This window comes from Rhipicephalus sanguineus, chromosome 2 (genome assembly GCF_013339695.2).
Source record: "Rhipicephalus sanguineus isolate Rsan-2018 chromosome 2, BIME_Rsan_1.4, whole genome shotgun sequence".
Classification (NCBI taxonomy): Eukaryota; Metazoa; Arthropoda; class Arachnida; order Ixodida; family Ixodidae; genus Rhipicephalus; species Rhipicephalus sanguineus.
Window position 1 is genome coordinate 221592833 of NC_051177.1, and position 16127 is coordinate 221608959.

A 16127-nucleotide genomic window follows, 5' to 3' on the forward strand; every position below is an offset into this window, starting at 1 on the left:
GCAGCGCGCATTGCTTGCCCTGGGAGTTGCCCTTTTACGGGACACAAGGAGTTTTCATCTGCAACAGCTTGTGTTCTGCGTACTTCACCGTCACAACCCCGTGGCACCATCGAGGGCGAGCGCCTAATCACCCATCTGTGTTATCCAGCTAAAGTGGACAATTTAAAAATCTAATCAGAAAAATGTTCCAAAAGCCAGAGGGACTAGCACAACGTTTTCTTCGCAGGTTTTATTCAACAAAAAAAAAGAACTGGTGTTCGGCCAAGTATGTGGCAAAGAGCGATAAATGAAAGAATCGGTACTGTCAGTGCATGATGCCGCCGTAAGCATTCCGCAGGGATTTACGGCTACATTTCGTGCAGATTCCGACGGGTAGGCAACGTCTAAGAAAATTTTCATGGGGTCCATCTTTGCTGCCATGCTAACGTTGCGTTATTTAAAAACGTGTCCTTGTGTGATCCACTAGTTCCGTCTTTGCACGAGTGACACACGTTGCTTTCGGAACGTCCCACATGAAGCGAGTACTGCTACGTCGTCGTTTTGCCGACGTGACCGGCATCGCATTCGGATTTGGACTCTTCGGAATACCTTATTCGCTTGATCGATTTCATATTTTTTGTACATATGTTATGAAACCCGATTTTAGCGCTTTCAAAGCATCAGTTAGAAGTATGCTGGTTCTGCGCGTCTTCTGCATAGGTCCTTCTAATCTGATAGCAATTTGTGTTGCAGCGCTGAAACTTCAAAAGCTTCAACGTCATATTGGTTGAATATGTTTAAAAAAAATGCGTACACCATGCGCCTACAATGTGAAACCCGGGAACAAGTTTAGCGATACACATGTTCCTCTTTTTTTTTGTTCCTAACAAAAAGTTGCTCAACCTAAGCTACAAAGCAGCGTTCAGTGAAGCAGACGCCAGTGAACTTTCCTTCGCAGGCTTCTCGTTAGCGTTGTCGAGGCCCGCTATTTAACAACTCACGCCGCACGAGACCTCATCAACTAATTTAAACACTCCGACTAGTAACGAGCTGCTAGACTCCCTCCTACCGCTTCATCGACCTTCATATTCTCCCGCCGTACACGCGCCGTGCACCCTGCTCTGCTTCCAGGCATCCTCCATCTGCGTGTTTTTTTCTTGACTCGAAAGAGGAACTTCGCTTTTTCTCCGGAGAGATGTTATTTATCGAGTGTTGTTCTTCATTCCGTTACGGCGCTCTCCAGACTAAAAAGCCTCTAAGCGAGGCGTTGCAAAGGCTCCGCGAATTCAGAGACCGTTGCCCTGGCAACCCGATCCAGCACAAAGCGAGGGTGTGGCCGTGACGCCTCTCGCTCTGCGGCGCAACGCGATTTTCATTATTCAAAGCGTTCCTTTTCAAGTGATGTAGTACGTGAGCCAAATTTGCTGCCATTCCTCACCTTCATTTTTTTTGTCATTCTTTTCTTCCCTTTGAAGTGCGCTTCTCTCAATTTGGAAGCAATCTACCAGTCACTCGAGGAGTGTAATTGACCTTTCCGAACAAAAGCGGCCGCAAGATCCTTTGAAGACCCTCGCGCATCGGCTCCTCAAATAATCTTTTGTTTGAGTCTTCTCATGTAGACAAAGGCGCCAGATAAGAAGCATACATGCTGTGCAATCTGAGCAGAACATCGCAATTATCAGGTGTTCTTAAATCATGCGTAACGATAGGCAATGGTGACACTCAGGCATGAAATTCCGCCGTCGGCAGCAGAACTCGCGACGAGGGCCCCGAAACGGTTTTTTCGATCGCTTAGGTACATGCATATCGCACACCCTTCTGGAGAGCGTCCGAATGTGAACTGAAAAACAAAGGATAGATTACGCGAGTTACATTCAACCTTCTGTAATGATAACTCGTTTACCAACAATGCGACAAGAGAGCGAGCCATAAAACAAGCCGAATGCGTATATATATATATATATATATATATATATATATATATATATATATATATATATATATATATATATATATATATATATATTATATATATATATATATATATATATATATATATATATATATATATCATCAGACTGTCTACGCCCACTGCAGGGAAAGGCCTCTCCCATGTTCCGCCAATCAACCCGGTCCTGTGCTTTCTGCTGCCGCGTTATACCTACTGTAGCGAAGCCTTTGAGTTGAGTAAGGGGTTGAGCTCTCTATAGCCTTCTAGTGGGTCGTCCTCTTGGGCTCTTCCCGCTCGCGCTCTGAGCTCGTGTTCTTGCTTGACTGTCGCCATTGAGCATCGTCGCCGACTGCCGTCTAATAAACACCTCAACAAATTGGTGGAGAGTGCTGTGCTCCCATTCGATGCCCCTGGAGCTACGATCCCGTACCCTACCAACTACCATGCCTCAAGACGCTGCTCAGCAAACGCCTCCTCCAACAACGACCTCCTGCCCCGGTGTCCCCCGCATCCGCGACCCCCCTATCTTCACCGGCGCGGATGGGACCGACGTTGAGGACTGGCTTGCGATGTACGAGCGTGTGAGCGTACCAAACAAATGGGACGAGGCAGGCAAACTCAGCAACCTGGTTTTCTACCTCGCGGGTGTGGCGGGCCTGTGGTACAACAACCACGCCACCGATTTCCTCACGTGGTCTGCTTTCAAGACCGCCATCATCGACGTGTTTGGCCGCCCTGCCCTTCGTAAACTGCAAGCCGAACAACGTTTACGTGAACGAGCTCAGCAGACCGGTGAGTCCTTTACGAGCTACATAGAAGACGTCCTGGACTTGTGCAAGAAAGCCGACGCAGCTATGCCTGAGTCTGACAAGATCCGCAACGTTATGAAAGGCATCGACGACGACGCCTTCACTATGCTCCTCGCCAAGAACCCTCGTACTGTGGCCGAGGTGATCACGCTCTGCCAAAGTTACGAGGAGCTGCGCCGGCAGCGGTTGCTGACCCGTCGACCTGCATCACGCGACGCCGATCTCGCTGGCTTGTCGGCCATTTCTGATCAGTCCGCCTTGCTAGCCGAGATCAAGTCATTTGTGCGCGAGGAAATTGCCCGCCAGTTCTCCCTACTGGCCTTCCCTCAGCAGCAGCATGTTGAACAGCCATCGACCACGCTGCTGCCTCCCTTACGCCGCGCTATTCAGCAGGAAATCGCGGAAGTCATGCCGGAATACCACCAGCCCCCTCCGGCGCCTGCACCGCTCAGTTACGCGCAAGTTGCAGCCAGGTCACCCCAAGCGATCTCTGTGGCTGCCCCACTTACTTACGCCGAAGCCGTCGCCAGACCTCAGGCCTTTGAAGCGAGTGTGCCGGCTGCGTTTGCCGACGTCATACCTGGGCCACCGATGCAGCCCATCATGCAGTCGTATCAGCAGACGCCTCGTCCACCGCGTCCTGCGTCATGGATGGGACCTACCCCGACGAATCGATGGCGCACTTCTGACAACCGCCCGATCTGCTTCGCGTGCGGTTGCGCCGGTCATGTTGCCCGCTATTGCAATCGCGTGCAGCCGCCTCGTGTCGGCTCAACCATCACCAGCCAGTCAAGCCGCCCGTATTACGCTTCACCGCCGCCTATGTCACCGTCGTCTCGCTCAGCTCCATCTACACGCCGTTCGCCGTCACCACGACGCCGATCACTGTCACCGATGCGGCCACGTCCGGTCCCACGTGACCAGGAAAACTAGTCGTCGCAGTCCACGAGGCAAGGGCTGCGACGCTGTCGAACTGCGAAAGCCCTCAGAGAAGCCCATCGAACGTGTTAGACGTGTTTGTGGACGGTGTTCGCGCATCTGCCCTTATTGACACTGGAGCCGCCGTATCCGTTATTGACGCCAAACTTAGCCGATTACTGCGAAAAGTGACGACGCCACTTCCCGGGCTCTCCCTCCGTACAGCCAGCGCCCAAAGTATTCACCCTACAGCGGTGTGCACAGCCCGCGTCATGATTAACGATGCTCTGTACGCCGTCGAATTGATCATAATTCCTGCCTGCTCTCACGACGTCATCCTAGGATGGGATTTTCTCTCCCACCACGAGGCCGTGATTCATTGCGCACCAGCCGAAATAGAGCTCTCACCATTCTCTGATCTGACGCCGGCTGACTGTCCATCGTCTGTGAGCAAGGTACTCGTCAAAGACGACACCACAGTGCCTGCAAACTCGTCAACGGCGGTATCCGTCTACTGCGCCAGTCTCTCCGACACCGCTGCACTCCTCTCGCCATCTGACCGTGTTTGCACGAGGAAAGGCTTGCTGGTGCCTTTCGCGACCGTGCAAGTCACTCAGGGCAGCGCGTCAATTTTTGTTATCAACCCATCTCCGTACAGTGTTACGTTGGTGCGAGGAGAATGTCTCGGCAGCGTGGAACCCCTCGAAGACGCACAAGTTATGGACGAACCAGATGACACGCACTGCCCCAACTCCAGTACGCTCAGTGCTGTTACCACGTCTGGTTCATCGCCCGATGATGTATTCGCTTCTTCAATTGCTGACAACCTTACGCCGGTCCAGCGTTCCCAGCTTCTGGGTCTCTTGGAAGAATTTCGCGCTTCTTTCGATGTCGCTCAAACTTCTCTCGGCCGCACGTCCACCGTTACGCATCGCATCGACACTGGCGCCCAACCGCCACTGCGGCAACGTCCATATCGCGTATCTCCCACAGAACGCCGCGTAATCAACGAGCAAGTCGACGACATGCTTCGACGCAACGTTATTCGACCATCTAACAGCCCCTGGGCGTCTCCTGTCGTTCTTGTTGCGAAGAAGGACGGTTCTGTGCGGTTCTGTGTGGACTACCGACGGCTCAACAAGATCACTCGTAAGGACGTGTATCCACTACCGCGCATAGACGACGCGATCGACAGCCTACAAGGAGCAGAATTCTTTTCATCCATAGATTTGCGCTCAGGGTACTGGCAAGTACCTATGGCTGATGACGCTCGACCGAAGACCGCCTTTGTCACGCCCGACGGCTTGTACGAATTCAACGTCATGCCGTTTGGGCTGTGTAATGCGCCCGCCACCTTCGAGCGCATGATGGATACTATTCTGCGCAACCTGAAATGGCACACGTGCTTGTGCTACCTCGACGACGTCGTTGTGTTTGCTCCAGACTTCTCCACGCATCTTCAACGCCTCCGGCATGTGTTGACGCGTTTGAGCAACGCTGGTCTGCAACTGAATCTAAAGAAGTGCCGATTTGCAGCACGGCAGCTCACAATACTCGGCTACGTCGTGTCCAAGGACGGAATTCTCCCCGATCCAGCCAAGCTTCGGGCCGTGACCGAGTTCCCGAAACCGACGTCCGTCAAAGAACTGCGCAGTTTCGTAGGACTGTGTTCCTACTTTCGGCGCTTCATTCGAAACTTCGCGACTATCATATCGCCGCTGACGAAGCTCGTCGGAAGTAACGGGCCCCTCCATTCGTGGTCGTCAGAGTGCGACGACGCTTTCGCAACGCTCCGTCGTTTGTTGACGTCGCCTCCCATACTACGCCACTACGACCCTACGGCCCCTACAGAGGTACACACAGACGCCAGCGGTGTTGGCCTTGGCGCTGTCCTTGCGCAGCGCAAACCGGGGTTCCCTGAATATGTCGTGGCATATGCAAGTCGTACGCTTACTAAAGCCGAGACCAATTACACCGTCACCGAAAAGGAATGCCTGGCGATCATCTGGGCCCTTACGAAGTTCCGACCCTATTTGTATGGTCGCCCATTTGATGTCATCACCGACCATCATGCACTATGCTGGCTGTCGTCATTGAAGGATCCCTCAGGCCGCCTCGCCCGCTGGGCACTTCGCCTACAGGACTACGATATCCGCGTGCTGTACCGCAACGGACGCCAGCATGCTGACGCCGACGCCCTCTCGCGCTCGCCCGTGCCTGACGACAATACCCCATGCTCGTCACGTAACATTATTGTTTCTTCCATCGACGTTCACACCATCGCTACCGAACAGCGCAAGGATAAATGGATCGCCTCGCTGATAGACTTGCTCACTGATCCGTCGGCAACACCAACCACTCGCGCGTTGCGTCGTCAAGCCCACCATTTCGCCATTCGTGACGAACTACTGCACCGACGCAATTACAATGCCGATGGCCGCCAGTGGCTACTTGTGATACCCCGCAGTCTGCGTTCTGAAATATGCGAGTCCTTCCACTCTGATCCACAATGCGCGCACTCTGGGGTATCCAAAACTTACCACCGCATTCGACAACGATACTTCTGGCGAGGGATGTACCGCTACGTGCAGAAGTTCGTTCGCTCCTGCCTCGATTGCCAACGCCGAAAACCTTCAACGCACGTGTCACCCGCTGGTCTACAACCATTACCTTGCCCTAACCGTCCGTTCGGGCGCGTGGGCATCGACTTGTACGGACCACTTCCTCTGACATCGGCTGGTAACCGCTGGGCAATCGTCGCTGTTGACCATCTAACGCGATACGCCGAAACCGCCGCCCTCCCAGCGGCTACAGCGCGCGACGTTGCCTCCTTCCTGCTACACCGATTCATGCTGCGTCACGGTCCACCCCAGGAGCTTCTCAGCGATCGAGGCCGTGTCTTCTTGTCGGAAGTCGTCGAAGCCATTCTCAAAGAGTGCCATGCTGTTCACCGCAAAACTACTGCTTACCACCCGCAGACGAATGGCCTAACCGAACGCTTTAACCGCACGCTCGGCGACATGCTCTCAATGTACGTCGCCGCCGATCACACAAATTGGGATGTCATTCTGCCCTTCGTCACCTACGCCTATAATACCGCCCCTCAAAGCACAACTGGGTTTTCACCCTTCTTCTTATTGTACGGAAGGCACCCGTCGCACACCATCGACACGATACTCCCATACAAGCCGGATTCAACTGAGTGTGCGCCGATTTCTGACACAGCCAGGCTTGCGGAAGAGTGTCGCGAGCTTGCCAAGACTTTTACAACGCAGGAACAAGAGCGGCAGAAGAGCATTCGCGGTGGCACCACCACTTCTGAGTCCACGTTCCTCCCTGGAGCACTCGTATGGCTCTCGGTCCCTACCTCTGCAACTGGCCTCTCTTCAAAACTACGGCCGAAATACGAAGGCCCCTATCGGGTCGTCGAGCGCACATCCCCGGTCAACTACGTGATCGAACCCATCGAACCATCTTCGGACATGCGCCGTCGAGGGCGCGACATAGTCAACGTGGAGCGCCTCAAGGCCTACTATGACCCACTCATAGTGACGAGCTGTTAGGTCGCCGGACGGCTCCCTTTTCGTACCCGGGGAAATTGTAGCGAAGCCTTTGAGTTGAGTAAGGGGTTGAGCTCTCTATAGCCTTCTAGTGGGTCGTCCTCTTGGGCTCTTCCCGCTCGCGCTCTGAGCTCGTGTTTTTGCTTGACTGTCGCCATTGAGCATCGTCGCCGACTGCCGTCTAATAAACACCTCAACACTACAAACTTCTTAATCTCATCTACCCACCTAATTTTCTGTCTTCCCCTCACGCGTTTGCCATCTCTTGGAATCCAGTCAGTTACCCTTAATAACCACCGGTTATCCTGCCGACGTGCTACGTGCCCGGCCCATATCCATTTCTTCTTCTTGATTTCAACTATGATATCCTTAACCTCCGTTTGTTCCCTGACCCACTCTGCTCTCTTCCTGTCTCCTAAGGTTACACCTATCGTTTTCCTTTCCATCGCTCGCCCCGTCGTCCTCCATTTAAGTTGAACCCTCTTTGTAAGTCTCCAGGTTTCTGCTCCGTAGGTATATATATATATATATATATATATATATATATATATATATATATATATATATGGAGAGAGAGAGAGAGAGTTTTGGGTATGAAGATCGATGGGTGCGGTATAGGCGATGCGCAAAGCGCCGGCCACGCCATCTGCCGCCATGGCTCGGAAGCGCTCGCGGGACCCGGCGAACAGTGTTTCAGCGAGCGTCTACGCGAGTGCACGGATGTTTGTGTTTTTCAACGTGATTTAACGACTCTCTCGGGCTTCAGCGATGTCGAGAAACAACTGCTGCGTTGTCGGCTGCTCAAACACGTACAAAAACTCGCCAGGAACGCACTTCTACACGTTTCCGGTGCTATTTCATGAGCGAGAGCGACGGCGACGGTGGATTGCGGCTGTCCGACGCAAAAGGTAAGCAATCGCGCTTTGTTTAGGCAGTGTTAGAACGATTACCGTGTTTTTATTTCTCCATTTATGTCGCTACGTCTTCAGCGAATGCTACTACGTTTACATTTGCTCGCCTCGCCTGCATTGTAGACGCTACAATGCACATGAGGTTGTTATCACTGATAAGACACGATGCCTAGGCTCTCTTGAAAAACGAATGGCGCGAAGCGCTATGCCAGAGAATGTGGGGCAGGTGGCGGCTCCTTTACAAAAGCGCCGTGGAATCACACGTGTGCTGCACGAAATGGGCTGCATTCTACCTAATGATGGCACTGGAATGCGATCACCGGTGCAGAATGTTCGCTGTGCGCTCGCCTCAACTGTATGCATATTGGCTGTAAAACATGGCACCTGTTCGCACTGAAGGCTTTTGACAGGACATTCAACCGATTTAACCTCCCTTTGCATGCCTCGTAACATGACTTCATGCTAATAAAAAACACCCTTGATGTATCCCACTAATACTCATTCGCTTTACACAAGCTGTGTTATGAGTGGGGCCATAGGCGTGCTCACGGGGCGTGGGGGCTTTCCTATTTGCCTAAGAGGGGGGGGGGGCGCAAAATCTGCCCCTTTTGCCCCATCTGTCTGTCTGGCGCGGCTAAGACGCCACTCCTCCTGAAGGCGCACGCCAGAAGTAGCCTCATCCATCAGAGAAACCGACATTTTGTGCCAGAACTGTTTCAACCGCTTCAAACAGATCGCCGTAGAGTCTCTGGATGCATCTCATTCTGACGAAAATTTTGTTCCCGAACAAATTGCTGTCGAAGAGCTAAAGGTATTCGTGAAGACAACAAAATATATTTTTTTCAGCGAAATTACAGGGGGTCGACGGGCATGCACCGACGTTCTTCTCTGAAGACACCCAGCAAATACGTAGCCAAGCTGCTATGACAAGCTAGGTGACCACCAGCTCCGCAGTGACTCAGTCCCGCGCCACTAGCGCAAGCTGCCGAGATATTTTTTCGCAAGTTTATCGTGCTGGTTTCAAAGTTTTACCAACGCTGACCCTTCGCGTGGCCGCACCCGTGAAATCCATGCGCCGGCGCGACAGCGCTCCCTCAAAATCTACTATATAAACACATGGCACGTAAACGGAGCTACTGTGTCGAGAAAAAACGTTGGTTCATGCGTCAACGCATGCAGGCATTAGTGATCGGGACGTTGTAAAGAAAGCGGTGTACTTACGATGAGCTCCACTTCGTAAGGAAGCTTGTTGACGCTTGTCTGTGGCAAACACTTGGCGCGTATAGTGACAGTGTCGTCCCACACAGCTGTTACATCGGACACATGTCCACTATTATAAAGCGCGGCTCCTTTGCGCGCACTATCGCCGCAAAAGTAATTGTCAGGGACGCGCACAAGCGGCAAATCGCACGCGCGCACTTCCGTCATGCTTGCAGTGAAAGGAGGCGTTCGCTACGCGTCCCGCGTGCGGTTCCAACGGCCGCCGTTACGCGGCTTTCAGTGGCGCCCCTATAGGCGCTGCGCATCGCGAATACAATAAATGGGTGAAAAGAAGGACTCGCGTACCGTACGCGAGTCCTTCTTTTCACTCACCTGTGTGTGTATATATATATATATATATATATATATATATATATATATATATATATATATATATTGTTACGGTGAGAGATGTTTATTTTACAAGGCTGGATGATGGATGGTCGCGGAAAGCTTAGCCCAGAATCCAACTCCACTTCTTCCTTCTTCTCTTTCACCCTTCGTCGAAAGTCCAGTATCAGTTATTCTGTTACGGTGAGAGATGTTTATTTTACAAGGCGGGATGATGGATGGTCGCGGAAGGCTTAGCCCAGAATCCAACTCCACTTCTTCCTTCTTCTCTTTCACCCTTCGTCGAAAGTCCAGTATCAGTTCCCCCGTTGCAGACGATGCCCACCGGGCGAGTCAATCAGTGTCGCGCGTGATATGGCTTCAAACGGGCGACATGCACGACGTCAGTTCTTCTGGAGCGACGGCCGGTTGATGTGAGCCGTGAGACGACGTACGTAACGTCGCTAAGGCGCGACAAAACGACGAAGGGACCTGTGTAGCGGGCCAGAAACTTTTGATACAAGCCACGCTTGCGGTATGGAGTCCACAGCCACACCATATCTCCTTCACTGTACGAGACATGTCGATGTCGCTTATCGTAGCGGGCCTTCGAACGGTCTTGGGATGCGAAAGTCCGGAGACGTGCGATGCGCCTTGCTTCCTCTGCGTGACAGAGGGTCTCTGCAAGAGGTGGCGTTTCCTGATCCGAAAACGGGAGAATGGTGTCAAGAGTAGTGCGTGGCGGGCGGATGTAGAGAAGGTAAAACGGGCTAAAACCGGTGGTCTCATGCAGCGCAGTGTTGTAAGCGTAAGTCATAAAAGGTAAAATAGCGTCCCAGTTCTTGTGCTTAGAGTCAACGTACATAGCAAGCATGTTAACGAGCGTCCTGTTGACGCGCTCAGTCAGACCGTTGGTCTGGGGATGGTACGAAGTGGCGTGACGAAACTGGGAAGCAGACCGGCGGAGGAGCTCTTCTACGACGTCGGCGACGAACTGACGGCCACGGTCACTGATAATCGCGCGAGGCGACCCATGCCGGAGGATGATGTAGCGTAGCATGAAGTCCGAAACGTGATCGGCCGTTGCGGCAGAGATGGCTGCGGTTTCAGCATAACGAGTGAGGTGGTCAACACAGATTATAATCCAGCGGTTCCCAGTGATCGATCGCGGAAAAGGGCCCATCAAGTCAATACCTACGACCTCAAAGGGGAAACACGGAGGCGGTATGGGATGGAGAAGTCCCGGCGGCGCACTAGTTGGACGTTTGTATCGTTGGCATTGCTCACAACTCGCGACGTATTTAGCTGTATCTTGACGCATGCGTGGCCAGTAAAAACGTTCCAGTGTGCGGCGATAGGTCCTGGCAAATCCCATATGTCCGGACGTTGGGTCGTCGTGCATAGCTTGCAGCACGTTGGGTCGCAAAGCCTTTGGGACAACCAAAAGTAGGCGGGCCCCCTGTGCAGCAAAATTTCGCTTGTAAAGAATGTCATTCCGTATAACGAAAGGGGACTGATGCGGCTTATCGGTGGCAGATGAGAGAAAAGGAGCCAGACTATGGTCTTTGCGTTGTTCAGCATGGAAGGTGGCCAAATTTGGAAACGGTGAGTCAAGAGCTGCCAGACAGTCGTCTAAATTGTCGGCGTCACATTCAGTCGTGGGAAGGGGAAGTCGCGACAGGCAGTCAGCGTCCGCGTGACGGCGGCCACTCTTGAAGCACACATCAAAGTCATATTCTTGCAAACGTAAGGCCCAACGTGCAAGACGGCCGGAAGGATCACGGAGACCAGTGAGCCAACAGAGTGAGTGGTGGTCTGTGACGATAGCGAATCGGCGGCCATAGATGTACGGGCGAAACTTGTGCACGGCAAAGACGACCGCCAGACATTCTTGCTCTGTAACGGTGTAATTGCGCTCAGCTTTACTCAAACAACGGCTTGCGTAGGCAATGACATGTTCGACAGCTCCGTGACGCTGAATTAAGACTGCGCCGATACCAATTCCACTGGCGTCACTGTGCACCTCAGTTGGGGCTGATGCGTCAAAATGGCGAAGAATAGGCCCGGAAGTGAGTAGAAACTTCAGCTGAGAAAACGATGACTCGCATTCTTTCGTCCACTGGTAAGGCACGGCTTTGTTGAGCAGATGAGTAAGCGGTTGAGCGACATCAGCGAAGTTAGGAACAAAGCGCCGGAAATATGAACACAGGCCCAAGAAGCTTCGAAGTTCTCGTAGCGAGCGTGGTTGAGGGAAGCTGCTGACTGCGGTGATTTTATGGGGATCAGGTGGAACGCCGTGCTTGTCTACGAGATGTCCAAGAACTATAGTCTCACGATCACCAAAATGGCATTTCTTTGAATTCAAGGTAAGTGCTGCTTTCTCAAGGCACGTGAGAACAACGTCAAGTCGACGATTGTGTTCCTCAAACGTGCGGCCAAAAATTACGACATCATCAAGATAACAAATGCATATTTCCCATTTTAAGCCACGGAGAACTGTGTCCATAAAGCGCTCAAATGTGGCAGGAGCATTACACAAACCAAATGGCATGACATTAAACTCAAATAGACCGTCTGGAGTTGTAAACGCTGTTTTTTCCTTGTCGGCATAGTGCATGGGAATTTGCCAATATCCAGATCTCAGGTCTACAGAAGAAAAATACGAAGCAGAGTGCAGACAATCGATAACATCGTCAATTCGGGGAAGCGGATATACGTCTTTTTTTGTGACAGAGTTCAGCCGCCGGTAATCTACACAAAATCTCCAGGAACCATCCTTCTTCTTTACAAGTATAACAGGCGCCGCCCAGGGGCTAGATGACTCCTGAATCACTTTCTTTGCTAACATTTCTTCCACCTGCTCAGCAATAATTTTACGCTCAGACGGAGATACCCTGTACGGTCTCTGGCGGATGGGATGGGCGGAACCAGTATCAATCACATGGCGAGTGCGTGAAGGTGGTGCAGAAACTCCGTGGCCATTCAGCGCGAAATCAAATACGGATGCATGGTTGAAGAGAATCCTAACTAACGCTTGTCTCTTCTCTGGCGATAGCGACTTGTTCACCATGCCCATAAATATGTCATCACTGGGGCGCTTCTTTTTCATGGTCGGGTCGCCAAAGCACTTCTTGATCTCGTCGACGAAATTTGCCCACGTTGTCAAATTCTCCTCATGATTCTCGTACCACATCAACGCGGTTCCCTCAAGGAAAAGTGGTACATTGTTCCGCTGGCTGGCAGTGTCCCAGTGGTTATAAAGACTCACCCGTCGGTAGTGCTTGAGCCATTCTTCGACGTCCTCTCCAGGTTTCCCAGAGAACGGGCGTGGCTCTCTGTAGTGTTGTCCAGGGGTGCTAGGCTGAGGCGGCGGGATGTCACCGTCAGTGTTCATCATGCTTGGCAGTGGCGGAAGTCCTGCGAGTCTGCGGCTTCGGCGAAGCTCCAGTGGTTTGTCTTCCGCCGTACTTTCTCGGGGCTCCAATGCGTTACCCCGCACTCTCCACCAATTCTGTTACGGTGAGAGATGTTTATTTTACAAGGCGGGATGATGGATGGTCGCGGAAGGCTTAGCCCAGAATCCAACTCCACTTCTTCCTTCTTCTCTTTCACCCTTCGTCGAAAGTCCAGTATCAATATATATATATATATATATATATATATATATATATATATATATATATATATATATATATATATAGATAGATAGATAGATAGATAGATAGATAGATAGATAGATAGATAGATAGATAGATAGATAGATAGATAGATAGATAGATAGATAGATAGATAGATAGATAGATATTGTGAGCACAATATTCACAACATGCTTCCTTCATTCTCTTCACCTGTATGTAATCATCATCACTGTGAGCGTCATCTTCGTTCTGCGCGTTGGTCAGGCGGCTCTGCTGAATACAAGGCGTCGAGACCACGACTGTGCTGCGGTCTTTCAGAGTGGTGGAGGCTGCTTTCGATCCCCAAGTCCTCTACATCGTCGAGTTCCCCTGGAGCTTCGCTCGGGTCGCCGCTTGCTCTGCCTATCCGCTGTCATGACCCAACACACGCTGCCTGGTCCGTCCGGCATCCCCGCCCAGCCACCCGCCCCCGCATGGACCGTCACCGCCCGGCAGCGGGACCCACCTATCTTCTCCGGTCTCCCACGCGACGATGTCGAAGTATGGCTGAAGGAGTACGACATGACAAGTGTGTATAACAATTGGGACAATCCTCAGAAACTTCGCCACGTCGCATTCTATCTGTCAGACGTAGCGAAAACGTGGTTTTTTAACCACGACGACATCTTCGCTGATTGGCCTACCTTCGCTCAACAAGTCAGGAGAATTTTTGGGACACCCAACATTCATTCTGAAGTTTCGAAGAGAAAGCTCGACGGACGCGTACAACACCCAGGGGAGACGTACACTTCGTACATCGAAGACGTCCTTGCCCTTTGCCGCCTCGTGGACTCGGCTATGACGGAGGCTGATCGTGTTCGACACATCCTCAAAGGGATCGGCCACGTCGCGTTCAACGCTCTGGCCGTCAAAAACCCCAACACCGTCGAGGATGTCATCACGACTTGTCAGCATCTTGACGAACTACAAGCCATCCGTTTGCACCCAGACGCCTGTGACAGCCGACCTTCCTCGGATGCGGATTTGCGTACGCTGATTCGCACTGTGATTCGCGAAGAGCTTCAAGCGCAAGGACTGTCCTGTCCGCCCGCCCCTCAGCCTCACTCCTCGGTTACTAGTCTGCGTGACATCATCAAAGAGGAGCTCTCCTCAATGGCTTGTGCTATCACGCCTGACACTCCATCGCCGCCAACTCCACCCGCGACGTATGCGCAAATCGCTGCCATGCAACCTGCCTTGGTTCAGCGCGTGCATCCTGTGCCTGCTCCGACCAGCTTAGCAGCATTTGCACCACGTTCACCTGTCCCACCTGCTCCTGCATTTTACACCCCCTGGCGCTCATCTCGCCCAATATGTTATTATTGTGGCATTCGAGGCCACATCTCACGATTTTGTCGCAAGCGCCAGCAGGACGAACGCCGCGGCTACGATGTTTACGAAAGGGATTCGACGTCCTCTCCTAACCAGTACGAGCGCCGCGCTCCTACACGTTCCTTCTCCCCGTCCTCTCCTCCCGACGCACCTCGAACCTACCGGCCAGGACGCCGCCGCTCCCCTTTCCTCTGCGCTGCTCAACGTCGCCTCTACAACCGGTCACCCATGCCTCTGAATACCGCTCGGAAAACTAGGTAGTGCAGTTTTTGGAGGGAAAGCTGCATCGCTCGGACAAACACCAAAACCTCCAGAGGGCCCGGCCAATTTGTTATTAGTGTATGCTGAAGGGTGCCTATTGAAGCATTGGTGGACACGGGAGCTGCTATTTCTGTTATTCATGCGGATTTGTGTCGTCGTTTACGTAAGGTTACTACACCTTATACTGGCACTCCCTTACGTAGCGCAAATGACTTTACGATACGGCCGTCAGCACAGTGCACCGTTCGTGTTTTCATTGATGGGACTTGGCACCATATTCAATTCGCCGTTTTGACTTCCTGTGCTTATATGCTAATTTTGGGATGGGACTTTCTTTCTGGTGCTTCCGCCTTCATCTCTTGTCGACAACGCCTCGTACACATGCGAGAGACTGATGATACCGACGAGGAATCTTGGTCACGCCACCGTTTGCGAACCGTCCAAGATTCCGTGGTGCCACCTAGCCATGAACAAGTTCTCACGGTTGCTTCAGATATCATTGACCACGGTGATGTTCTAGTCGCTCCATCAGCCCGTTGTCTCTCCAAGGGAAGTGCACTAGCGTCGAGTCTTCTTCGCTTCACCAACGGCACCGCCTGTCTCGCTGTACTCAACGTCACAAATGAGCCGATTCTGCTTCCTAAAGGCTCTGTTGTCGTTTGCGGCGTGGACACACAACCTCTCTCTGTAGTGGCTACGAATACTGATTCGGCGCCACCACGCTCACTTACAGATACTAGTCCTGCTACGGCTCTCGCCAATGCAATCAGCACGGATCTAACTCCGCCGCAAGCAGATGAACTACTAGCGCTGCTGTCGAAGCATAAATCTTCCTTCGATATACATTCCCCTATTCTAGGACAGACTTCGGTGGCAGCTCATCGCATACACACTGATGGAACTTCTATTGTCCGCCGCCGACCATACCGTGTATCTACTAGCGAACGCAAGATCATCGACAAGCACGTTACCGATATGCTCAAGCAAAATATCATCCGCCCCTCCGCAAGCCCTTGGTCGTCACCTGTCGTTCTCGTGCGCAAGAAAGACGGCTCGGTGCGATTCTGCGTTGATTACCGTGCCTTGAACAAAATAACCAGAAAAGACGTATATCCCTTGCCTCGCATTGATGACACCTT

The 16127-nt window shown here is 52.1% G+C and overlaps 1 protein-coding gene across 1 annotated transcript in view; it reads right to left on the reverse strand.

The window, feature by feature from the left end:
• Positions 1-16127, reverse strand: part of LOC119384104 (uncharacterized) — a 286696-nt gene that overhangs the window by 187994 nt on the left and 82575 nt on the right. The gene's annotated exons all lie outside the window — the stretch shown is intronic.